At 38.2% G+C, this 25,594-nt stretch overlaps 1 protein-coding gene across 48 annotated transcripts in view; it reads left to right on the top strand.

Annotated features, from left to right (window-relative positions):
- The window catches only part of ZNF438 (zinc finger protein 438), a 284,020-nt gene that overhangs the window by 26,673 nt on the left and 231,753 nt on the right, over window positions 1-25,594 (top strand). For 42 of the 48 annotated variants that reach the window (XR_004476149.2, XR_007475770.1, XR_004476143.2 and 39 more), the window contains one exon: window positions 13,746-13,806. The gene's annotated coding sequence lies outside the window, so the exon portion shown is untranslated. Of the gene's footprint in view, window positions 1-184; window positions 382-13,745; window positions 13,807-25,594 lie in introns of all 48 variants that reach the window. The other 6 variants (XM_049706471.1, XM_049706469.1, XM_049706477.1 and 3 more) reach the window with 1 other exon arrangement.

Here is a 25,594-nt window from a genome sequence, read left to right as displayed (position 1 = left end):
GCTCCTATATTATAAGGACACTAAACCCATTTTGGGGCTCCATGCTTCTAACCTAATCTAACCCTAATAGCCTCCAAAGACCTCACCTCCAGATACCATCACATTGGGGATTAAGGCTTTAACATAGGGTTTTTGGGGGGCACAAATATTCAAGCCATAGCATCTTTCTTATGTCTTTTTTCAGAGAGAAAAAGAAGCCTCCCAGAAGACTTGACTTCACTAGCCCAATTTACACGATATATCCCATTTCTAAACCAGTCAGTGGCAAGGGATATAGAAGTCCGGTGATTGGCTTTGGCTACTCAAGATTCATGGCCCTCCAGCCTCCTCTCAGAGAAGAACGAACTTAGGATTCTGGTATCCAGGACGGAGAGTGGACTGGTGAGGCCAGCCACTCGTGTCCACCACCCCTTCCAAGGCCAGCTCCTCTGCCTGGGCTCTGAATCCTTTTTTGCACTTGGAGGACTTTATTCTGTTCATAATTTTTTCTCATCTTTATTTTTAGTCTGTCTCCTCTTTCTCTTCAAGCTTATTGAAAGAAGGGTCTGTGCGTGCTGTCTCCATTTCTTTTCCTCCAGTTTATTCCGTAGATCTCCTGTAACCTGGATTCTGCTGCCCCTAATAGGAAACCTCCCCTTCTGTCATCCGCGCCCACCCAATTGCCTGGGACTTTGCCAGTATTACCGCTAGTGTTTGGCAAGACCGGTGCTTCTCCAGGTTTAGCGTGTGCACCAGAATCGTTTGGAGGGTGACTAAAATACAGGCCCTTGGGTTCCATCCCCAGAGCTTCTAAATCAGTAAGTCTGAGCTAGGGCTTGTAGAGCTGAGCTGACTTAACCTCTCTGCGGACACTTGATATTGTTGATTTTACTACCACCTTTCTGAGTTTCAGAACTCAAAATTACTCTCAAACCTGCACTTGTTCCTTTTGTATTTTTTTTTTAATTGATGAATGGCAGTGTCCTTTTTCTCACGTAAGAAACCTGGAACTCACCGTGATTCTTTATTCTTCCTTACCCCCATCTACAGTCGATTTATGTTGCATACTCTGAATATCCCTCCAGTGCATCATTTCATCTCCATCCTTATTGTCTCTGCTGTAGTGTGAGCCCTATCTTCTCACCCATATTGCTGTAATGCTCTTTAAAAGTGCTTGTCCTGTCTCCAATCAGACTTTCTCTTATTTATACTTCATACTGTTGCAGAGTGATTTTTTTTTTTAATGCAGGTTTAATCACATTATTCCTGAGCTCAAAATTCTTTGGCCTCCTACACCTTCCAGATAAAATCCAGACTCCCTCCCACGCAAGCAGAGGGCTTCAGACCTGGGTCTCTGCCTGCCTGGCTAGCGTTTGCTTCTCTCACTTCTCTACTTTTCCTGGGCGTTAGTACCTGAACCTGCCATGATTCTGATTCTCTTGAGCTTTTGAGCCTTTGCATGTTTTCTCTTTGCCTGAAACACTTCTCTTTCTCCCTTCACTGCTTATCCTCCAGGACTTAGCTCAGGGATGCCTCTACTATCACCCTGCTTCCCTGGTCCCTTTTCTGTCCCTGGGAGTTAGATGCTCCTTTTCTGTACAGCCATGGACGTATGTAAATTGTACTCATTTAGCTCTTAAGCACACTGCTCGATTCTGGAGGTTTATTTGGTGCTTATCCTCCTCTAGACTATAATTTCTTTCAGGACAAAGACTGTACTTTCCATTTGTTTCTTAATATAGTTCCTAACATAATTAGTCATTGTTTGTTGAGTGATTGAATGTTAAGGACCATTTTTAGTGATACAAACTAGTCATAAAACCCAATCTGGAGGGCTTCCCTGGTGGTGCAGTGGTTGAGAGTCCGCCTGCCGATGCAGGGGACACAGGTTCGAGCCCTGGTCCAGGAGGATCCCACATGCCGCGAAGCGGCTGGGCCCGTGAGCCATAGCCGCTGAGCCTGCGTGTCCAGAGCCTGTGCTCCGCAACGGGAGAGGCCACAACAGTGAGAGGCCTGCGTACTGCAAAAAAAAAAAAAACACAAAAAACCCAATCTGGAGAACTGAGGGCCCAATCTGGAGAACTGAGGGCCCAATCTGGGGAACAAATGGGAGGGTGACAAAAACACTATAGGCTTTACATCTAGTTGGATTTGTTCAAGATTCTGGAGGAATTGGTATTTCTTAGAGACTGTGACAGGGCAGGGATGGGAGTTGGTGATGTATTGTAGAAATCACTTCAGTGATATTCAGACTAGGTGGCCATTGTCATTTCCTTGATAATTTGGATGAAATTTGGAGATATGACTGTGAAATTTGGAGATATGAACATCCGATTCCAATGTTATAGCATATATAACGTATACCATATATACCTATGTCTATATCTATATTTATATCTATATGTAGATATAGACATATTTGTTCATTTGGTTGTTCTTTGAGAAGTTTATGCAAACTTAAAAACAAATTACGGTTGTCGCAAAGCTGCCATCTTTGCGATATGTAAATTTTATTTAAAAATTTTAAAGGTTAGCTTATTCATCCATTGTTCTTGAAAAACACACATCTGCCAAACATTTGATAGCAGTTGTATGTTCCAAGCCTGCACTGGCCATGTGCTAAATAACCACCAGCCATGTGTGGCTATTTACATTTGAATTTAAATTTGTTAGAATTAAAATCAGTTAAAAATTCAGTTCCTCAGTCGTGCTGGCCACATTTCAAGTGCTCAGTAACTGTATGGGACAGTGCAAATATAGGATATTTCCTTATTATATTGACAATAATTTAGTCAGATGATGAGCATATAACCTCAAATTCCTGTTTTTAAAAAAATCCAAAAATGTTCCTTAAAAAGTGTTTTTATTATAAAATAAAACAAAGGTATGAAAATCACCCAAATCAGATATATGATTTAATGAATTATTACAATGCCAGTAGCACCCAGGTCAAGAATTAGACCTTCATGAGTCACCCTTGAAATTCTTCCTTGTGTCCCGTGTCAATCACAACCCTCTCTTCTCTCCTAAGTAAGCATCATCCCAAATCTTCGTAGTAATCACTTGCATTTTTCTTTTTATAATTTATGGATCCAGTTTGTTTCCTTCAACACTATCGTTTGGTTTTAACCAAAGTAAAAACATTTTTATTCAGATACAATTTCCATGCTGTAAAATTAATCCATTTAAAGTATACAATTCCGTGGTTTTCGTGTCTTCTCAGAATTGTACAACCATCACCACAGTCGAGGCTTTAGAACATTTTTGTCACACCAGGAAAAAACATGTGCCCCTTAGCAGTCATTCCTCTTCCCCACCCTCCCAGTCACCCCAGCCCTGGCAACCGTTAATCTATTTTCTGTCTCTATAGCTTTGCTTATTCTGATTTTTCATGTAAATCAAGTCGCACAACATGTGGTCTTTTGTGTCTGACTTCTTTCACTTAGTGTCGCACTTTTGAGGTTCATCCGTGGCGTAGCATATATTAGTATTTTATTCCTTTTTGTTGCTGAAGACTGTCCCATTGTACGGATATGCCACATTTTGTTTGTCCATTGATCAGCCGATGGACGTTTGGGTTGTTTGCACTTATTGGCTGTTATGAATAATGCTGCTGTGAGCATTTACATACAAGTTTTTGTGTGGATGTATGCTTTCATTTCCCTTGAATATATACTTAGTAGTGGGAATTGCTGGGTCAAGTGGTACTCTATGGTTTAACCTTTTGAGGAACTGCGGAACTGTTAGAAAAACAGGCTACACCATTTTGCATAACCAACAGCAATGTAGAGGGTTCCAGTTTCTCCACATCTTCATCAATATTCGTTATTATCTCTTTTTCATTATATCCATCTGAAAGGGTATAAAGTAGTATCTCATTGAGTATCTAATTGACTGTAAATGTATTATGGTTTTCTTTTTTTAAAAAAATTATTTATTTATTTTTGGCTGTGTTGGGTCTTTGTTGCTGTGTGCGGGCTTTCTCTAGTTGCCGCGAGTGGGGGCTACTCTTTGTTGTGGTGCGCGGGCTTTTCATTGCGGTGGCTTCTCTTGTTGCGGAGCACGGGTTCTAGGTGCTAGGGCTCAGTAGTTGTAGCACGTGGGCTCTTGAGCGCAGGCTCAGTTGTTGTGGCACATGGGCTTAGTTGCTGCACGGCATGTGGGATCTTCCCAGACCAGGGCTTGAACCTGTGTCCCCTGCATTGGCAGGTGGATTCTTAACGACTGCGCCACCAGGGAAGTCCCTGTATTATGGTTTTCATCTGCATTTCCCCAGTGGCAAATGACGTTGAGCATCTTCTTAATGTGTTTATTAGCCATTTGTAAATGTTCTTTGGAGAAACATCTATTCAAATCCTTTGCTCATTTAAAAATTTTAAATTATAGTTATAAAATAATGATAATTTTGATTATATAATTGTTTACCTTTTTATTAAAGGCTTACAGAAGTTCTTTATAACTGATACCAGTCCCTTTTCAGATATATGATTTACAATTATTTACTCCCATTCTGCGTTTTTTCCCCCGCTTTCTTTATATTATCATTTGCAGTACAAAATATTTTAATTTAGATGGATCCAAATTTATCTATTTTATCTTTTGTCACTTGTACTTTTGGTATCATATTTAACAAACCATTGCCTAATTCAAGACCATAAAGATTTACTGCTCTGTTTTCTTCTAAGAGTTTTATAGTTTTAGCACTTACATTGAAGTCTCTGATCCATTTTTAGTTAATTTTTATGTAAGAAAAGGTCCAACTTTATTTTTTTTTGCATTTGGACATTCATTTGTCCCTGCACCATTTGTTGAAAAGACTGTACTTTGTCAATTAAATTGTTTTGGATGGCACTCTGTCAAAATTGATTATAAATGTAAGAGTTTATTTCTGAACTCTTAATTCACTTCCATTGTTTTACATGTTTGTCTTTGTATCAGTACCATAATGTGTTGATCACTGCAACCATATAGTAAGTTTTGAAATTGGGATACGTGAATCTTCCAACTCTGTTCTCCTTTTTAAAGATTGTTTGGCTATTCTGGGTTCCTTGCATATCCGAATGAGTTTTAGGATGTTTTTAAATTTCTGCAGAAAAGGCAGCTTGGATCATTATAGTAATTGTGCTGAATATGTAGACCAATAAGGGGAGTATTGATATCCTAACAATATTAAGTCTTAACAACCCATGAATGTAGCATGTTTTGTCTTTAATTTTTTCCAACGTTTTATAGTTTCCAGTGAGTGAGTCCTGTACTAGTTTTGTTAAATATTGAATATATTCCTGAGTATTTTATTCTTTTTGATGTGATTGTAAATGCAGCTCTTTTCTTAATTTCATTCTTTTATGTTTGGGTTGGTCATTGCTGTTGTATAGAAATAGAATGAATTTGTATGTTAATCTTATATCCTGCAACCTTGTTGAACCTGGTTATTTGTGTTTAATAGTTTGTTTTTTTTTTAGTTGGTTCCTTAGGATTTGCTATAAATTCATATCATCTATGAAGAGATAGTCATACTTATTCCTTTCTGGATGCTGATTTTGTTTGCTTGGTTTTTTTTCTTACCTGATTACAATGGTTAGTTACACCTGCAGTGAAATGTTGAGCAGAAATGGTAAGAAATAGAACATTGTATTCTTTTTTTTTTTTTTTTTTTTTTTGCGGTAAGCGGGCCTCTCACTGCTGTGGCCTCTCCCGTTGCGGAGCACAGGCTCCGGACGCGCAGGCTCAGCGGCCATGGCTCATGGGCCCAGCCTCTCCGCGGCATGTGGGATCCTCCCGGACCGGGGCAGAAACCCATGTTCCCTGCATCGGCAGGCGGACTCTGAACCACTGCGCCACCAGGGAAGCCCGAACATTGTATTCTTGTTCCTAATTTTAGGAGTGATCCATTCAGTCTTTCACTATTAAGTATAATATTAGCTGTGATTTTTTTGTGTGTGGATGCCCTTTGTCTGGTTTAGGAAGTTCCTTTCTATTCCTGGTTTGTTGAATGAGTTTTATGACAAGACTGTTGGATTTTGGAAAATGCCTTTTCTCAATTGATATGATCATGTGCCTTTTATTTTTTCTTTTATTAATTTGGTTTGCTAATATTTTGTGGAAGATTTTTGCATCAATAGCTATAAAGAATATTGGTCTGTAGATATCTCGTGATGTCTTTGTCTAGCTTTGGTATCAGAGTATTACTGGCCCCTGGCCCCATAGAAGTATTATCTCCTTTTTTTTTTTTCTTTCTTTCTTTTTTTGGGAAGAGTTTGTCAAAGATTGGTATTAATTCTCATTTAAATGTTTGGTCGAATTTACCAGTGAAGTCCTTTGAGTCTGCACTTATATCTGTTGGAAGTGTTTTTAATCACCAATTCAATCTCTTGCTATAAGCCTTTTTAGAGATTCCGTTTTTTCTTCAGTTGTAGTAGTTTGTATTTTTCTAGGAATTTGTTCTTTTCCTCCAAGTTACCCACTTTGTTGTTGTACAGTTGTTCATAGTATTCCTTTATAATACTTTTTATTTCTGTATAATCAATAGCAATGTCCTTTTATTCATTTGTAATTTTTGTGTTCCCTCATTTTTTCCTTGGTCACTATAACTAAAGGGTTGTCAGTTTCGGGGATCTTTTCAAAGAAACCATTTTTGTTTTCATTGATTGTCTTTTGTGTTTTTCTGTTCTTTATTTCGTTTGTTTGCATTTTAATCTTTACTGTTTCTTGCTGCTTGCTTACGTTTAGATTGCTCTTTTTTCTTGGTTCTTAAGATGGAAGTTCAGGTTATTGATTTGAGATCTTTCTTCTTTTATAATATAGGCATTTACAGCTATAAATTTTCCTCTAAGCACTGCTTTCTTTAGCTACATCCCATAGGTTTTGGTATGTTATATTTTAGTTTTCATTCATCTCAAGGTATTTTCTAATTTCCTTTACGATTTCTTCTTTGTTTCATTGGCTACTTACCAGTGTATTGTTTTATTTCCATGTATTTGTGAATTTCCAAAATTTCCTTCTGTTACTGATTTCTGATTGCATTCCATTGTGGAATGGATTTTAGTCACATGATTTTAATCACTTTAAATTCTTGAGGGTTGTTTGTGGCCTAGAATATGGTCTCTTTTAGAGAATGTTTCATGTGCACTTGAGAAGACGGCCTTGTGTTGTTGGGTGGAGTGTTGTATAGATGTCTGGCAGGTCTAGTTGGCTTACACTTTTATTCCAATCTTCTATTTCCCTGTTGTTTTTTTCCTGGTTTTTCCATCTAGTGTTGAAAGGGGATAAGAAGTCTATTATCATTTTTGAATTGTTTATTTATTCTTTCAGTTCTTCTTCCTCCGTTGTTCTTGTAGCTTTACCGCCCATTTTGGCTGCTTTTCTTACAGTTGCTGTTTCATCGTGTGTCACTTTCTGTCCTTTTACTTTCAACCTATTTGTATCATTGAACCTACCGTCTCCTGTAGACAGTATATAGTATATAGTTGGGTTTTTAAAAATACCCTCTGATAATCTCCGCCTTTTTATTGGATTGTTTAGTCTATTCACATTTAATATTATTGATATGGTTGGATTTACACCTGCCACTTTGCTTTTTGTTTTCCATAGGTCTTATGCCTTCTTTTGTTCTTTTTTTTTTTTTACTGTCCTCTTTTGAAATAAGTGAATCTCTTCCAGTGTGGTATCTTAACTCCTTTAATAATTTTTAAATTATACATTTTGAATTAGTTTCTTAGTGTTTGCTCTAGGGCTTACAATATAGCTCTTAGCTTAAGAGAATCTACTTCTGATTTTTACCTACTTTCAGCAAAATTAAGAAACTCCTCTCCTGTATAGCTCTATTTCTCTCTCCTTTTTTTTTTTGCTACTACTGTTATCTATATTACGTCTATATATTGTAGAAACCCAACAATATATTATTATAGTTTTTCTTTTATGTAAGTCTTTTAAAGAAGCTGAGAGAAGAAAGGAGAGCAGGTGCATATTTATGGGGTTAGTTATATTAACTTTTCTACTTTTCACCCACCTCATATATTCTGTGGGTCTCAGTTACCATCTGGTGTTATTTCCCTACTCCAGCACAAGGCAGGTTTGCTCTCATCTGCTTCCTCTGTGTTACTATCATCAAATATATAAAATTTTACATGTTGTTATTAGCCCAACAATACACTTGTATGCATACTGTTTCATTGAATTGCTCTGTAAATCAGTTAAGAGAAGGGGGAGAAATATGCAATGGTAGTCTCTTTTGTAATTATGTACATAATTCTTGGCAGTCTGTTTTTTGTGTGCATTCAAACTACTGTTTGGTGTCATTTGCTTTCAACCTGAAGAACTCTTTTCAGTATTTCTTATAAAGCAGATCTCCTAGCAACAAATTCTCTCAGTTTTTGTTTTTCTGGGAATGTCTTGGTTCCACCTTCGTGGTTGAAAGATAGTTTTGCTGGATGTAAGATTCTTAATTCACAGTTTTTTATCTTCAGCATTTTGAATATTCAGTCCTACTACCTCCTAGTTTCCTCTGCTTCTGATGAGAAGTCAGCTGTCAGTCTTATTGGGGTTCCTTGTATGTGAAGAGTCATTTTTCTCTTGCTGATTTCAAGATTTTTTTCTTTGCTTCTCAACATTTTGATTATATTTTGTCTGGGTGTGGATCTCTTTATATTTATCTGGTTTGGAGTTTGTTGAACTTCTTAGATGTGTAGATTACTAATGTTTTTCATCAAATTTGGGGAGATTTCAGCCATTATTTAAATCTTTGTTCTGTGCCTTTCTCTTTTTCTGTGGTGCTCTGTTCATGTTTCTTCATTCTTCTTTTCTCCCCATTCTTCAAATTGTATATAATCTCTATCAATATATCTTCAAGCACTCTGATTCTTTCTTCTTCCAGTTCATGTCGACTCTTGGGCTCCTATAGTGAATTTTCCATTTCAGTTATTGTACTTTTTCAGTTATTGTACAATTCCAAAATTTCTATTTGCTGCTTTTTTTCTGTAATTTCCTTATCTTTATTGATATTCTCTATTTGCTGAAACATTGTCATTATACTTTTCTCTAATTCTTTATCCATGGTTTCCTTTAGTTCTGTGAACTTATTTGGAATAGCTGATTTGAAGTCTGTCTCTGTTAAGTCTAACATCTGGGCCCCTTTAGAATCAGTTTGTGTTGCCTGCCTTTTTTTCCTGAAAATGGGTTTGCTGCTTCTTTGCACATTTTGCAATATTTGTTGAAAACCGGGCATTTTAAATAACATGTAGCAACTCTGTGTAGTGATCACCTTGGGAATGGGGGTTAATACTGTTTGCTTGGTTATTTATATATATTTTTAGTGACTTGGATGAACTGACTGTGTGAAAGCTGTTACCTCCAGTGGACAACATTGGATGTCTCTACTCAAATTTATTTTCTTGTTTTTTCTTTTATCTTTACTACCCAAGGGTTACCCCTTGGTCAGATAAGCCACTCATTGGTTAAAGGCTGTGCTTATACCCTCCTAGCCAGTTAGAATTTTACTCTTTACCATTAGACGTGCATGTGGCTTGAAGAGTGCTATCGCAGTTGAAAGAGTTTAGGTATTACCCAGTCATACAGTTCATAAAGGAAAGGCAGGATAAATTCTTGAGCTTTTTCTTTGATTTAATAGTTTTTAAGAATGATTAATTGGTTCTCTATCATCTCTTGAAGATGACCAATTATTAAAAAAATTTTGAACTCTTAGAATTAAACGTTTGATGGGTTTTAATCCATTTCAGTTATTATCATTAATGAAGCTCAAATTATTCCATCTTTGGCCAGTGGGAGCCTTTTGAGATTGGCTCCTGAGTCCTAGAATTAGCCATTTCTCTAAGAAGCTCTGGTCTCTAAGGGATGCTCAATGATGCTGGATTGGCCTTTGTTTGTAGGCCTTTTCTGTAATCAGAGTTAAGAAATATATGCACATATTTAAGATAAAATAAAATACCTCACAAGGTCATATTGATGCTTCCAATTAAAACTCTAGACTACAGTGTATTTGAATCTTCCTTCTATATCTCCTTTTCTCTGTGCCAAGAATCCTGGTTTTTCAAAGACACAAGTGATTATAGAATTAGAAAATCCCATAATTATTCATTTATTTTTATCCCGTATTACACATGCAATAGTCTCAGAATGACAACAGTAATACTACTGAAAACATTAAAAAGCATACTTTTGCTTATACTCTCACCATCTTTACAGCATTTAGGACTGGCAGTGTCTTCTGAGACATTGTTTGTTTAGCAGAATGAAATGTTTGCTTAGCAACATTTTAGAGCACCTTCTCTTTCTCAGACTCCCTGCTACAAAGGAGGAAGAGACACAACCTTGTTCTCTAAAAGCTGGGCTGTTGGGTTACGTGGTGTCATTCCGGTATAGGAAGGCATGGCCCCAAAATCTGGGTTTTTCTTCTTCTTTAAAGGTACTGTTAATGATGTAATTGCATACTTCCTAAAATAAAACTCTTTCATTTTCTGCTCTTGTCAGGGAGCAGCTTCCATTGGGTGGAGATGCTTGATACTTCCTAATCTCTGTTACCTAGTGTATTAGTCAGGTTGTGCAGAGAAATACAGCTAGCAGGGGATATATCTATATATCTATGTATGCTATCACGGCTTTTGTGGATGCACTATAGATAGATGGATGGAAAGACAGAAAAATAGGATATACTAGCTAGATAGATAGATAGGGAGAGAGAGTTAGTTTTTATGTTAAGGAACTGGCTCACATGATTGTGGGAGCTGGCAAGTGTGAAATTTGTAGAGTAGGCCAGCAGGCACAAATTTTAGGTAAACGTTGATGATGTAGTCTTGAGTCCAAAATTTGCAGGGCAGCCCAGCAGACTGGAAACTCAGGCAGGTTTCTGTGTTGCAGTCTTGAGGCAGAATTGCTTCTTTCTTGGGAAAGTTCAGTCTTTGCTCTTAAGGCCTTCAACTGATTGGTTGAGGCCCACCACATTATGGAGAGTAACCTGCTTTAAAGTCAACTGATTGTAAATGTTAATCACATCCACAGGGACTGTCACAGAGACACATAGACTAGTGTTAGACCAAACAGCTGGGCACCGTAGTCTAGCCAAGTTGACACATAAAATTAACCACCAAGGTTAGGTTAACCATTTAATTTAGTGCCCAAACTGAGATTCCTTTGAGAATAAGAATTACTGAAAAATAATAAAATTGTATAATTTTATTTGTTGACTAACAGATTTATTTTTATTGTATTTTAAAAACAAGTTTATTTCTGAAAAACGTTAACATATTTCCATGTTAATATTTAAAAAAACCCCAAAACATCACAACAAACATCACAACAAAATTATTTCATACTGATTTTTTTCAACTTTAAAAAGACCATAAATAGAATTCTCAGTAGAAGCCCATATACATTATTTAGTTTCTTAGTCATAATTTGTCTGTAGTACTGGGTCTCTGTATGTTTCTGAAAGGAATGTAGTTTTGAAACACAGTTGTATTGTTTTTAATTGTTTCGTAAAATTACAGTCTTCAAAGTTTCATTTTATGATTACTAAACTTGAAACTTGATTCTTTTCAGTAGTTACTAATTGCTGTAAATCATAATCTTTAAATTTGAGAATATAATATCTGTATAGATACTAAGGTACCTGGTAAGTTCAAAGCAAATTCTACTAAATTGAGGTCATTCTAAATTTTGATTTTTTTTTTAGTAGTTTAACAGGGAAATATTCCAGCCCATATATTTTCACAGGTACTGTCTTTTTACTCTATTTAGAGTACCTTTATTCAATGACATTTTTACAAGAGAAAGCTTGTCAGATAAATTGTATTTATTTAGAAGTCTTCTGAACATTTTACCAGATTTTTTTTTTTGTTTTAATTTTTAAAATTTTTATTCATTTATTTTTGGCCACACTGCATGGCATGCGGGATCTTAGTTGCCTGACCAGGGATCGAACCTGCGCCCCCTGCAGTGGAAGCATGGAGTCTTAACCACTGGACTGCCAGGGAAGTCCCCCATTTTACCAAATTTAGATGCTGCTAGATTGTAAGCATTTGGAAGTCCATTTCATCCTGGTACAAAGTATAAACTTATCTAAGTAAAAAAACTGGTTCTCTGTATAAATTAAATCTGAATTAAAGATTTCCAACTGACTGAACAAAATGAAGCCAAGATTTAGAGTGCTCAGCTGAAAAAATTTCAATGCTATTGATGATTTTACTAAGTGAGTCTTAAAAGCCTCCAAGATTTCTAAGATATGTAGCAACAAGAGAAAACAGGTACTGCCATGTTGGAGTAGTTTTTTTTTTTTTTTTTTTTGCGGTACGCGGGCCTCTCACTGCTGTGGCCTCTCCCGTTGTGGAGCACAGGCTCCGGACGCGCAGGCCTAGCGGCCATGGCTCACAGGCCTATCTGCTCCGCGGCATGTGGGATCTTCCCGGACCGGGGCACGAACCCGTGTCCCCCGCATCGGCAGGTGGACTCTCAACAACTGCGCCACAAGGGAAGCCCGGAGTAGTATTTTTTTTTATTCAACATTATCTTTGTCACATGAGTGACAGTTTCTTTGTGTGTGTGTGTGTGTGTGTGTGTGTTTAAATATTTGTCAGTTGTGATTGTTAGACTGTCACATCTTTGGTGGATGTAATTGTGGGACGTGTTTGCTTCTACTTTGGTCATATTTTGCCGTTCACATGGTATCTCTTGACACTGATAGAAAGCTGGCATGACTTAAGTGTAAATTTCTTCTGCTAATAGAGCCAACAAAATAACAGCTGCCACTTAATTTTAACTATGTAAACAAGACACTTTGTAATCAGAACTGAGCAAGATTAAAGACTAGTCATTTGATCTAAATGAAAAGTCATGCTTTATAGAATAATATATAAAACACCTTCTTCATCTGCTTTTCTGAAATTGGTATCTTCGAGCTACTCATAGTTGGGGCAGCAGCATTTTGAATATTTTTTCCACCTCCACCGAAGACTGCAGGATTTAGCTGTCCCTCGGCCTCTCCTGTCCAAGTGCACTTCCTTTTTCTGCCCATGGTTTGGGTGCTGACTTTGAGAACGAGGTGTCAGTTATAGCCCATCCAGAGAGAGGTCTTTCACGTTCAACCACAGGTTAAATTGACAATTGGATTCACTGTGCGTGTATCTCACAGCACTCACCAAGATCCGGGCACAGCCTGGAAGTAAATGTTCCGGCTTATTATAACACTCTCGTTAAAAAAAATCGCTAGAAAGTGGAGAATCCAGGACAAATAGTAAATTGCGGGGGTGGGGACACTGTGACAATGGACCTAAGTTGAGACTGTCTCAGTCAAACTGACACACATGGTCGCTTTACCAGACACGTGTCTTTTCAAAAATCTCCTAACCCCAAATTCCTGATTACTGTTTTCCCCTCACAAAGGCTGTGCCCTCAATGTGATTCACTTGTTTGTGACTACTTAGTAATTTCCACAGCATTACGCACGTGGAAAAGAATGTGAAACATTCTTATTAGTCAGTTTTATTCATTGTAGCACTTCCTTCTTTCTAGAACATTTTCTGTTTATCTTAAAACTTGTATTAAATTTTGCATGCCTTCATTTTTAAACATTTTTAAAGACATGTAATAAATTTATGGTATTGTTCTTCCTTAAATTAGTTCTTTTGTTATCTTAATAAAATATCATACAATAATTTTTAAAATTTGGGAATGAAAGGAATACAGTTGTTAACATATATTTGATAAAAATGGATTATCTGAATATGATTATGATAATACTTTATATTCTATTACAGGATTAAATTAAAAGGATTTACCATACATCTTATGACTCTTTACTGGAGCCTTGGGAGATAGGTAAGTGACAAGCATTTTTTGAAGAGATATTTCTGAAACATTAAATGATTTGATCTCATAGGTTCCTGACAAAGTAGACAATGGAGTATATCTTACTTCAGTGATTTACCTCTTTTTCTCCTCAGTAAAAATGGTAGAAATACCGTGTTTACATGAATGTAATGTAGCATTCTCTGGTATCCAATAAATCATATTTTCCAGGGAGTTTTAGGTTTATTTTGTATAATAATTATACAGAGAACATTGTCAATCAGAGAAACAAGTTAGGCATATTTCAAAAGTTAAAGCCCTAAAAAAATCGCTAAATGCAAAGTGGTGTCCTGGATTGTATCTTAGAACTGAAAAAAGACATCAGTGAAAAGCAGGTGAAATCCAAGTAGAGTTTATAGCTTAGTTAATAGTAAATGTACCAATGTCAGCTTCTCAGTATTGACAAACGTACCATGGTAGTGTAAGATGTTAACTTTAGGTGGAATTTGGTGAAAGGAATACAGGAACTCGGTAATATCTTTGCAACTCTTCTGTAAATCTAAAATTATTCCAAAATAAAAATTTTTCTTTAAAGCCAAAAAAAATCGAGATTTATTTGAAAATTATAGTTTAGAAGTAGCTTTTCTGTGTAATACTTTGAAAACTCAAAATAATTAATTACCTTTAGAAAAACCCAGATGCCGTGCATTAGAGATGCAGGGAAATATGGGACGATAGGTTTCACTTTTCAGTTCATGGGAGGCGTGGGATTTCATTTTCTTGACATTGGCCTGGTGTCCATGAACATCTCCTTGAGCTCGGTTACAGACTTGCTCTTTGATTCCTTTAAGGTACTTGTGTGTTCTTTGGTAGTTTAGTACTGCTCTTTCTGTTAACATAAGCAGGCCCTTTCCACGGTTCCCAGTGTACCACTTTTTTCTTTTTCTTTTCTTTTCTTTGATGTACTGTTAGGGGCAAAAAGGCCAGTGATGTGACTCCGTGGTTTGGAGTTGAGACCCTTTTAGGGTGGTTTTGTTCAGTCACATCTACTTGAGCTTCTAGGTCAGGCGCTGGACTCAGCTGACCTCTCGTTAAAGAGCCATTTCTGTAGTTGAGCTGAAATAATTGATTGCTGTCAGATAATTGAAATTGTCAGTTTCCAAAATGAACTCTGGCAGTATAACTCTTTTAAATTTCTATAAATATTAAAAGACTATAAGAAGGGAGCTCCGTAGTTTGCTGAACTATTACATAACTTGTCATTAATAAAAGTAAAATAGCCCTGCCGGCCTTTAAATGGTCTCCTGCTGCTGCTGCCAACTTTAGTGATTTTAGTTAAACTTAAATTTCATGAAGGGAAATAGAAGTAGATTCTACTTAAAGGATACAGGCGTTTAACACAGCAGACCCAGGCCTGGATGACTTCTGCAGGATAGTTGTTAGGCTTGGAGAGTTCTGTTTTGCTTGATGATATTTGTTCAGAATTGGTGTTGTAAATTCTATTGGCATGAGATTGATATCTTTACTTCTTAGTGATGTAGCATAATTGTGCCAACCTTGGTAGGAAAGTTCAGAAAAAGGGAGGAGCATTTTTTCAGGACAAGTTGAAATTCCATTGATCAAATTATAGTCCACACATAAAATCAAGCAAAAAAGCTTTTTATTCTTCTGTGCTCGAAGAGCCTTGCAAGTGTTGTTTCTGGAGACATGCTTTACCACTCCGCTGGCTGGCTGTTACTTTATGGTCACCTAAAGTATAAATGGGGGTAGCTAATAGGCACTGAGCGCTTTCTATGTACCAGGCACTTTGTTTACAGTGATCTCATTTAATCTTCACAAACACCTATGAGCTAGTTTGGAACTCCCATCATACATGAGGCTGGAGGGTAACAGATGTCTCCAGGGCAGCCCTGAAGGTGTGGGGCAGAAAGAGCCGATTGCCACGGTGTGCAGTACCTACAGTTTAGTACCTGGTATTGCCAGCTTCCAGGGAATCCTGAGTCTGTGGACACACGGTAAACTTCAGATTACAACAACTCTTCTGGGTAAAAGGATGTCTGATCATACCGGGTGACCTAGAGCGGACTCCCCCCGGGGTAATGGGCCTGGAGTGGAGTCTCTGCTGCCCGTCGCAGCCGTGCCCTGGCTCATCCTCTGGTTCCCAAGCACGTCAGTTGTTCTCTGTCACCTGATGAATTGCCGAACAGTCACGCATTGTGTGCTTCATTGATCAGATGCCAGGAACTCTTGGCAGCTCTGGGGAGCGTGATCTCAGCGTGCCTCCTGGTCGGCGCTGGGCAACTGCAAGCTGTTAGTGGGGGTGAGAACTTGGATCCAGAAGCCAGGACCCATGCCAGAGGCCAGGGACGGGGTAACTGAGCAGCGGGCATGTGAAATGGAGCTCTCCAGACTCCGTCAGCTGGCCAGGAGGCAGAAGGAGAGTTGCACGTGACTCTGAAAGGTGGTCTTTGAAGAAGATTATGACGTCTGGCTGTGGGTTTTGTACTTTGTAGATATAAAATACTCCCAGTTGCTTTTTGAGGAAGAATGAGAATGTTGCCAACTTACACATCATAGTGCTTGTTACAATGGGCAGAAACCACTCTCTCTGAAGCTTTTCCCCGTCAGTTCTAGCCATGTCTTTCTGTGGCCTAAATCTCCAGTCCTTCTTATACTTGAAAGCATAAAACGCACGCAGGATTACAAACTCTCCTTCTCGGTCTCCTCTTCTTCGTGGTCTCTGACGGTTGGTGTCCTTCAGGGCTCAGTCCTTGGTTGCCTTCGCTGCTTATTCTCCATGTGATCTCATGCGTCCCTCACTTTAAATACCGTGTGTCCCCCCAGTTTATTTCTTTGCCTTGATCTCTCCGATGAGCTCCAGGCTCCTATCCGTCTGCCTATCCAACGTTTCCATTCAGAAGCCCAGTAAGCATTTCAGACTTATGTATGTGCAGCGGGACGCCTGGTCTCTCTTCCCCAGACATGCCCTCCAGCTTACTCAGTGGTCCACTCAGTTGCTCGGGCCAAAACCTAGAAGTCGTCTTTGACTTTTCTCTTTGCTTCTTAACCCACATCCAGTCTATCGGGGGCTTAGATGTCTTCCTTTCAAAATATATGCCTTTGCTGCCATCGCCCCCGCTGCTACTCTAGTATAATTATATAATGTAACTTATAATCACCATTGTAAGTTACCTAGATGACAGTAATAGTCTCCTCGCTGGCCTTCCTTATCTCTAGTCCGTGCTCCATATAGCAGCGAAAGTAGGTTTTGTTTTGTTTTGTTTCGTTTGTTTGAGTTTTAATGTTAAACAGTTCCTGTCCTTCCCCTGTTCACAACCCTGCAGTGTCTGCCCACTACACTCAGGATAAACTTCTCACCCCGTTCTACCAGGCCCTGCACGTTCTCCCTGCTGCCTTTTCGCCTGCCGTTCTCTGTGTGCTCATGTGGCTCTATAGCCATAGTTGCTTTCTTGCTGTCCCTTAAATTCTCCAAGTCCATTCAGAATTGGCTAAATCTCTCCTACCCCCTACCCTATACCCTCATCCTGACCATTTCAGCTTTTAACCTGGTGCCAGTGGAGGTAGATTTAGAGAGAAAAGTACATTTCTGAGGCTCTGTAGCACATGTAGTGGGAGAGGTCAGAGGTCACCCTAGAAGTTTTGCAGTCTCGTTGTTCCAAGTTTCTGTAATTTGAATTGCTCTCAAGCGTAAGAGGGCCTGGAGATGTAGAGCTGCAGAAAGACGTTGCTAGAATTGATGGGGAGAAGTTACAGAGAGAGAGGTTTCTGAGGAGAGAGAACATTCTATAAGCAGTAGAAGGAATAAGTTGGTAACAGTGACATCTGCATATAAATAGACCGGGCTGCTGCAGAGGACAGTGGGCTCTTTGTCACTGACGGTGTCAACTTGAGGCTGATCTACCTCCTGGGGTGTTGCAGAGGAAGATGGGCTAGAGTGGGGGAGGGGAGAGTGGTTTTTCTCGCCAGAGCTGGTCTCCCCAACTCTGAGATTATATCCGTTTTCAGAATCTTCTTTTTTCAGACGACTCCTCCTGTCTTTGTATAGGGAAGCTTTCATCCATAAATTATAAAGGTGAACTTCTAGGTGAAGTTCCCAGCATTTGAGGTGAAAGAAGAGCTCCTATCGAGGTACTCAGGTGGACAAAGTCCTCATCTAAGGCGTTTCCTTGGAGGCATTTTTCTTTCTTTCATTTTTCAATTTAAAATTTATTTAGATTGATATTAGGTCTGAAATAAATAATACACACATACACAAATTCTGTAATAGATTTTAGTTATTAAACAAAAGTGTACTGAGTCTCAGAAGTAAAGAGCATGATATTTGGAAATGGCCTTTGGTCAGAGTTTGCTAGAAATGGAAAGTTCATCCTACTCTGATGCCAGAAGCGCTTTGAGAAGGACTGACTGTGCTTCCCTGTGTCATCGACGGTGATCCAGCCATTCCCTTCTCTTCTCTTGGAAAGACAAAAATAGGATTTAAATAATAGAGAACTTTAAGTTATAAGCGCTTTTAGTTAGACCCCAGAAAGTCTATTAATGCAAATTCCAGTTTCTTATAACCACTGAACTGTGGAACTTGGAATTAGTGATATAGGAAGGAATGATTTTCAGGCACTCTGTGATACTAAAGTACTTTATACTTGATTGCTCTGGTAACTAGCGCCTAAGTAATAGGATGACACATTTAAAGATTGCCCGCAGCCTGACACAGGTGCCTGTAGCGCCAGGGTCCGGTCCAGCCCGCCCCCGTGCGTATGCTGGCGCACTATGTGAAATCAGCGTTCTAATGAAGACACCGTTCTGCCTCTAAGGAAGGCCTAAACTCTGTAACATGCTTCCACCTAGAATCTCTCTGGTTTCTCTGTCTTCTCCAGGCTTCTGGCTTTGCTCCCCTCTTTCCCATTAGAGTGACCTCTGTCTTTTAGATTTGACTCCTTCTTCTTCTCTTTTTTTTTTTTAACGGATATTATTATTTTTTAAAAATCTTTATTGGAGTATAATTGCTCTACAATGGTGTGTTAGTTTCTGCTGTATCAAAAAGTGAATCAACTATACGTATACATATATCCCCATATCTCCTCCCTCTTGCGTCTCCCTCCTACCCTCCCTATCCCACCCCTCCAGGTGGTCACAAAGCACCGAGCTGATGTCCCTGTGCTATGCGGCTGCTTCCCACTAGCTATCTATTTTACATTTGGTAGTGTATATATGTCCATGCCACTCTCTCACTTCGTCCCAGCTTACCCTTCCCCCTCCCCGTGTCCTCAAGTCCATTCTCTACGTCTGCATCTTTATTCCTGTTCTGCCCCTAGGTTCTTCAGACGCATTTTTTTTTTTTTGATTCCATATATATGTGTTAGCATATGGTATTTGTTTTTCTCTTTCTGACTTACTTCACTCTGTATGACAGACTATAGGTCCATCCACCTCACTACAAATAACTCAATTTCATTTCTTTTTATGGCTGAGTAATATTCCCTTGTATATATGTGCCACATCTTCTTTATCCATTCATCTGTCGATGGACACTTAGGTTGCTTCCATGTCCTGGCTGTTGTAAATAGAGCTGCAATGAATATTGTGGTACATGACTCTTTTTGAATTATGGTTTTCTCAGGGTATATGCCCAGTAGTGGGATTGCTGGGTCGTATGGTAGTTCTATTTTTATTTTTTTAAGGAACCTCCATACTGTTCTCCATAGTGACTTTATCACTTCACATTCCCACCAACAGTGCAAGAGTGTTCCCTTTTCTCCACACCCTCTTCAGCATTTATTGTTTGTAGATCCTTTGTATTTCTGCAGTGTCAGTTGTTACTTCTCCTTTTTCATTTCTAATTCTATTGATTTGAGTCTTCTCCCTTTTTTTCTTGATGAATCTGGCTAATGGTTTATCAATTTTGTTTATCTTCTCAAAGAACCACCTTTTAGTTTTATTGATCTTTGCTATGGTTTCCTTCATTTCTTTTTTTATTAACTAAAGTCCATGCTTTATTCAGATTTTCTTATTAATTAATTAATTTATTTTTACATCTTTATTGGAGTATAATTGCTTTACAATGGTGTGTTAATTTCTGCTTTATAACAAAGTGAATGAGTTATACGTATACATATGTTCCCATATCTCTTCCCTCTTGCGTCTCCCTCCCTCCCAACCTCCCTATCCCAACCCTCTAGGTGGTCACAAAGCACCAAGTTGATCTCCCTGTGCTATGCGGCTGTTTCCCACTAGCTATCAATTTTATGTTTAGTAGTGTATATATGTCCATGCCCCTCTCTCGCTTTGTCACAGCTTACCCTTCCCCCTCCCCATATCCTCGGGTCCATTCTCTAGTAGATCTGTGTCTTTATTCCTGTCTTACCCCTAGGTTCTTCATGACATTTTTTTCTTCTTAGATTCCATATATATGTGTTAGCATACAGTATTTGTCTTTCTCCTTCTGACTTACTTCACTCTGTATGACAGACTCTGGGTCCATCCACCTCACTACAAATAACTCAATTTCATTTCTTTTTATGGCTGAGTAATATTCCATTGTATATATGTGCCACATCTTCTTTATCCATTCATCGGATGATGGACACTTAGGTTGTTTCCATCTCCTGGCTATTTTAAATAGAGCTGTAATGAACATTTTGGTACATGACTATTTCTGAATTATGATTTTCTCAGGATATATATATACCCACTAGTGGGATTCCTGGGTCATATGGTAGTTCTATTTGTAGTTTTTTAAGGAACCTCCATACTGTTCTCCATAGTGGCTGTACCAATTCACATTCCCACCAGCAGTGCAAGAGTGTTCCCTTTTCTCCACACCCTCTCCAGCATTTATTGTTTCTAGATTTTTTGATGATGGCCATTCTGACTGGTGTGAGATGATATCTCATTGTAGTTTTGATTTGCATTTCTCTAATGATTAATGATGTTGAGCATTCTTTCATGTGTTTGTTGGCAGTCTGTATATCTTCTTTGGAGAAATGACTTTTTAGGTCTTCTGCCCATTTTTGGATTGGGTTGTTTGTTTTCTTGTTATTAAGCTGCATGAGCTGCTTGTAAATTTTGGAGATTAATCCTTTGTCAGTTGCTTCATTTACAAATATTTTCTCCCATTCTGAGGGTTGTCTTTCAGTCTTGTTTATGGTTTCCTTTGCTGTGCAAAAGCTTTTAAGTTTCATTAGGTCCCATTTGTTTATTTTTGTTTTTATTTCCATTTCTCTAGGAGGTGGGTCAAAAAGGATCTTGCTGTGATGTATGTCATAGAGTGTTCTGCCTATGTTTTCCTCTAAGAGTGTGATAGTTTCTGGCCTTACATTTAGGTCTTTAATCCATTTTGAGCTTATTTTTGTATGGTGTTAGGGAGTGTTCTAATCTCATACTTTTACATGTACCTGTCCAGTTTTCCCAGCACCACTTATTGAAGAGGCTGTCCTTTCTCCACTGTACATTCCTGCCTCCTTTATCAAAGATAAGGTGACCATATGTGCATGGGTTTATCTCTGGGCTTTCTATCCTGTTCCATGGATCTATATTTCTGTTTTTGTGCCAGTACCATACTGTCTTGATTACTGTAGCTTTGTAGTGTAGTCTGAAGTCAGGGAGCCTGATTCCTCCAGCTCCGTTTTTCGTTCTCAAGATTGCTTTGGCTATTCGGGGTCTTTTGTGTTTCCATACAAATTGTGAAATTTTTTGTTCTAGTTCTGTGAAAAATGCCAGTGGTAGTTTGATAAGGATTGCATTGAATCTGTAGATTGCTTTGGGTAGTAGAGTCATTTTCACAATGTTGATTCTTCCAATCCAAGAACACGGTATATTTCTCCCTCTGTTTGTATCATCTTTAATTTCTTTCATCAGTGTCTTATAATTTTCTGCATACAGGTCTTTTGTCTCCTTAGGTAGGTTTTAGATATTTTATTCTTTTTGTTGCAGTTGTAAATGGGAGTGTTTTCTTGATTTCACTTTCAGATTTTTCATCACCAGTGTATAGGAATGCCAGAGATTTCTGTGCATTAATTTTGTATCCTGCTACTTTACCAAATTCATTGATTAGCTCTAGTAGTTTTCTGGTAGCATCTTTCGGGTTCTCTATGTATAGTATCATGTCATCTGCAAACAGTGACAGGTTTACTTCTTCTTTTCCGTTTTGGATTCCTTTTATTTCCTTTTCTTCTCTGATTGCTGTGGTTAAAACTTCCAAAACTATGTTGAATAAGAGTGGTGAGAGTGGGCAACCTTGTCTTGTTCCTGATCTTAGTGGAAATGCTTTCAGTTTTTCACCATTGAGAATGATGTTGGCTGTGGGTTTGTCATATATGGCCTTTATTATGTTGAGGAAAGTTCCCTCTATGCCTACTTTCTGCAGGGTTTTTATCATAAATGGGTGTTGAATTTTGTCGAAAGCTTTCTCTGCATGTATTGAGATGACCATATGGTTTTTCTCCTTCAGTTTGTAAAATGGTGTATCACATTGATTGATTGGCATATATTGAAGAATCCTTGCATTCCTGGAATATACCCAACTTGATCATGGTGTATGATCCTTTTAATGTGCTGTTGGATTCTGTTTGCCAGTATTTTGTTGAGGATTTTTGCATCTATGTTCATCAGTGATATTGGCCTGTAGCTTTCTTTCTTTGTGACATCCTTGTCTGGTTTTGGTATCAGGGTGATGGTGGCTTCGTAGAATGAGTTTGGGAGTGTTCCTGCCTCTGCTATATTTTGGAAGAGTTTGAGAATGATAGGTGTTAGCTCTTCTCTAAATGTTTGATAGAATTCGCCTGTGAAGCCATCTGGTCCTGGGCGTTTGTTTGTTGGAAGATTTTTAATCACAGTTTCAATTTCAGTGCTTGTGATTGGTCTGTTCATATTTTCTGTTTCTTCCTGATTCAGTTTTGGCAGGTTGTGCATGTCTAAGAATTTGTCCATTTCTTCCAGGTTCTCCATTTTATTGGCATAGAGTTGCTCGTAGTAATCTCTCACGATCTTTTGTATTTCTGCAGTGTCAGTTGTTAATTCTCCTTTTTCATTTCTAATTCTGTTGATTTTAGTCTTCTTCCTTTTTTTCTTGATGAGTCTGGCTAATGGTTTATCAATTTTGTTTATCTTCTCAAAGAACCAGCTTTTAGTTTTATTGATCTTTGCTATCGTTTCCTTCATTTGTTTTTCATTTATTTCTGATCTGATTTTTATGATTTCTTTCCTTCTGCTAACTTTGGGGGTTTTTTGTTCTTCTTTCTCTAATTGCTTTAGGTGCAAGGTTAGGATGTTTCCTGTTTCTTAAGGTAGGATTGTATTGCTATAAACTTCCCTCTTAGAACTGCTTTTGCTGCATCCCATAGGTTTTGGGTCGTCTTGTCTCCATTGTCATTTGTTTCTAGGTGTTTTTTAATTTCCTCTTTGCGTTCTTCAGTGATCACTTCGTTATTAAGTAGTGTATTGTTTAGCCTCCATGTGTTTGTATTTTTTACAGATCTTTTCCTGTAAATGATATCTAGTCTCATAATGTTGTGGTTGGAAAAGATACTTGATACAATTTCAATTTTCATAAATTTACCGAGGCTTGATTTGTAACCCAAGATATGATCTATGCTGGAGGATGTTCCATGAGCACTTGAGAAAAATGTGTATTCTGTTGTTTTTGGATGGAGTGTCCTATAAATATCAATTAAGTCTATCTTGTTTAATGTGTCATTTAAAGCTTGTGTTTCCTTATTTATTTTCATTTTGGATGATCTGTCCGTTGGTGAAAGTGGGGTGTTAAAGTCCCCTACTATGAATGTGTTACTGTCGATTTGCCCTTTTATGGCTGTTAGTATTTGCCTTATGTATTGAGGTGCTCCTATGTGGGGTGCATAAATATTTACAATTATTATATCTTCTTCTTGGATTGATCCCTTGATCATTATGTAGTATCCTTCTTTGTCTCTTGTAATACTCTTTATTTTAAAGTCTATTTTGTCTGATATGAGAATTGCTACTCCAGCTTTCTTTTGATTTCCATTTGCATGGAATATCTTTTTCCATCCCCTCACTTTCAGTCTGTATGTGTCCTTAGGTCTGAAGTGGTTCTCTTGTAGACAGTATATATATGGGTCTTGTTTTTGTATCCATTCAGCCAGTCTGTGTCTTTTGGTTGGAGTATTTAATCCATTTACATTTAAGGTGGTTATCGGTATGTGTGTTCCTATTACCATTTTCTTAATTGTTTGGGGTGTGTTATTGTGGGTCTTTTCCTTCTCTGTGTTTCCTGCTTAGAGAAGTTCCTTTAGGATTTGTTGTAAAGCTGGTTTGGTGGTGCTGACTTCTGTTAGCTTTTGCTTGTCTGTAAAGGTTTTAATTTCTCCATCAAATCTGAATGAGATCCTTGCTGGGTAGAGTAGTCTTGGTTGTAGGTTTTCCTCTTTCATCACTTTAAATATGTCCTGCCACTCCCTTCAGGCTTGCAGAGTTTCTGCTGAGAAATCAGCTGTTAACCTTATGGCGATTCCCTTGTATATTATTTGTTGCTTTTCCCTTGCTGCTTTTAATATTTTTTCTTTGTATTATTTTTTGAAAGTTTGATTAATATGTGTCTCAGCATGTTTCTCCTTGGATTTATCTTATATGGGACTCTCTGCGCTTCCTGGACTTGATTGACTATTTCCTTTCCCATATTAGGGACGTTTTCAACTATAATCTCTTCAAATATTTGACTCCTTCTCCTTGATTACCATTTTGACCTCACACAAAACTGCTGTGCTGACCTAAAACATACCATTCGGATTATGTCCTGTGTTGTTATTCCTGTTTTGAATTGAGCCAGGGATCCTCCTAGGAGGAGAGATGGCCAGTGGTACCTTCTCGATGGTGAAGGTGACATGATCATGGCACACGTGTCATGCTTCTCAGTCTCTGGCACTGAGGCAGTTAGACTAATTTTTACACCTGACCTTGGCAGAAGACTAATATATCCACACTCCTTTAAAGCCAGTAATGAAATAATCAATAAAGGGAAAAGCAGTTCTCAAATGTAGTACACTTCTCTCTGTCAAATTAAAGAGGTATTTGAGCTATATACAGATGATGTTGGAAAGTTCAGGTCTTGAAATGGTCTCAGGTCCACTCAGAGCCTCTTTAGTTACCCGTTTTTCCTCTTAATAACGAGAGTAAACACATACATAGCTTACTGTGTTCTAATTGCTTTATATGTTTTAGCTAATTTAGTCCTCACAGCAGTCCTGTGAGGTATATATTGGGTGGGCCAAAAAGTGCCTTCAGTTTTTTAAGTAAAAATAAAAGACATTTTTCATTTTCACCAAGAACTTTATTGAACAACGTATTCACCCTTTTGTTCCGCTACCTTCTGCCATTTTTCAGGCAACTTCATAATTCCATCTTCCCAAAACTTTCTATCTTTTTGAGCAAGGAACTGTTCAACGTGCCTTTTACAGTCTTCCAGAGAATTGAAAGTTTTTCCATTAAGAGAATTTGTAAAGACTGAAATAAATGGAAATCTGAAGGTTCAGTGTCTGGTGATATGGTGGATGAATCAGAACTTCCCAGTCAAGCTGTAACAGTTTTTGCCTGGTCATCAGAGAAACCTGTGGTCTTGTGTTATCCTGATGGAAGATTATGTGTTTTCTGTTGACTAATTCTGGACACTTTTCGTCGAGTGCCACTTTCAGTTGGTCTAATTGGAAGCGGTACTTGTTGGAATTAATCATTTGGTTTTCTCGAAGGAGCTCATAATGGAGGACTCCCTTCCAATTCCACCATATAGACAACATCCCCTTCTTTGGATGAAGACCGGCCTTTGGTG

This window comes from Orcinus orca, chromosome 2 (assembly GCF_937001465.1).
Source record: "Orcinus orca chromosome 2, mOrcOrc1.1, whole genome shotgun sequence".
NCBI classification, from domain to species: Eukaryota; Metazoa; Chordata; class Mammalia; order Artiodactyla; family Delphinidae; genus Orcinus; species Orcinus orca.
The sequence above is the reverse complement of the archived record's forward strand: the minus strand, read 5'-3'. Positions and strand labels throughout refer to the sequence as shown.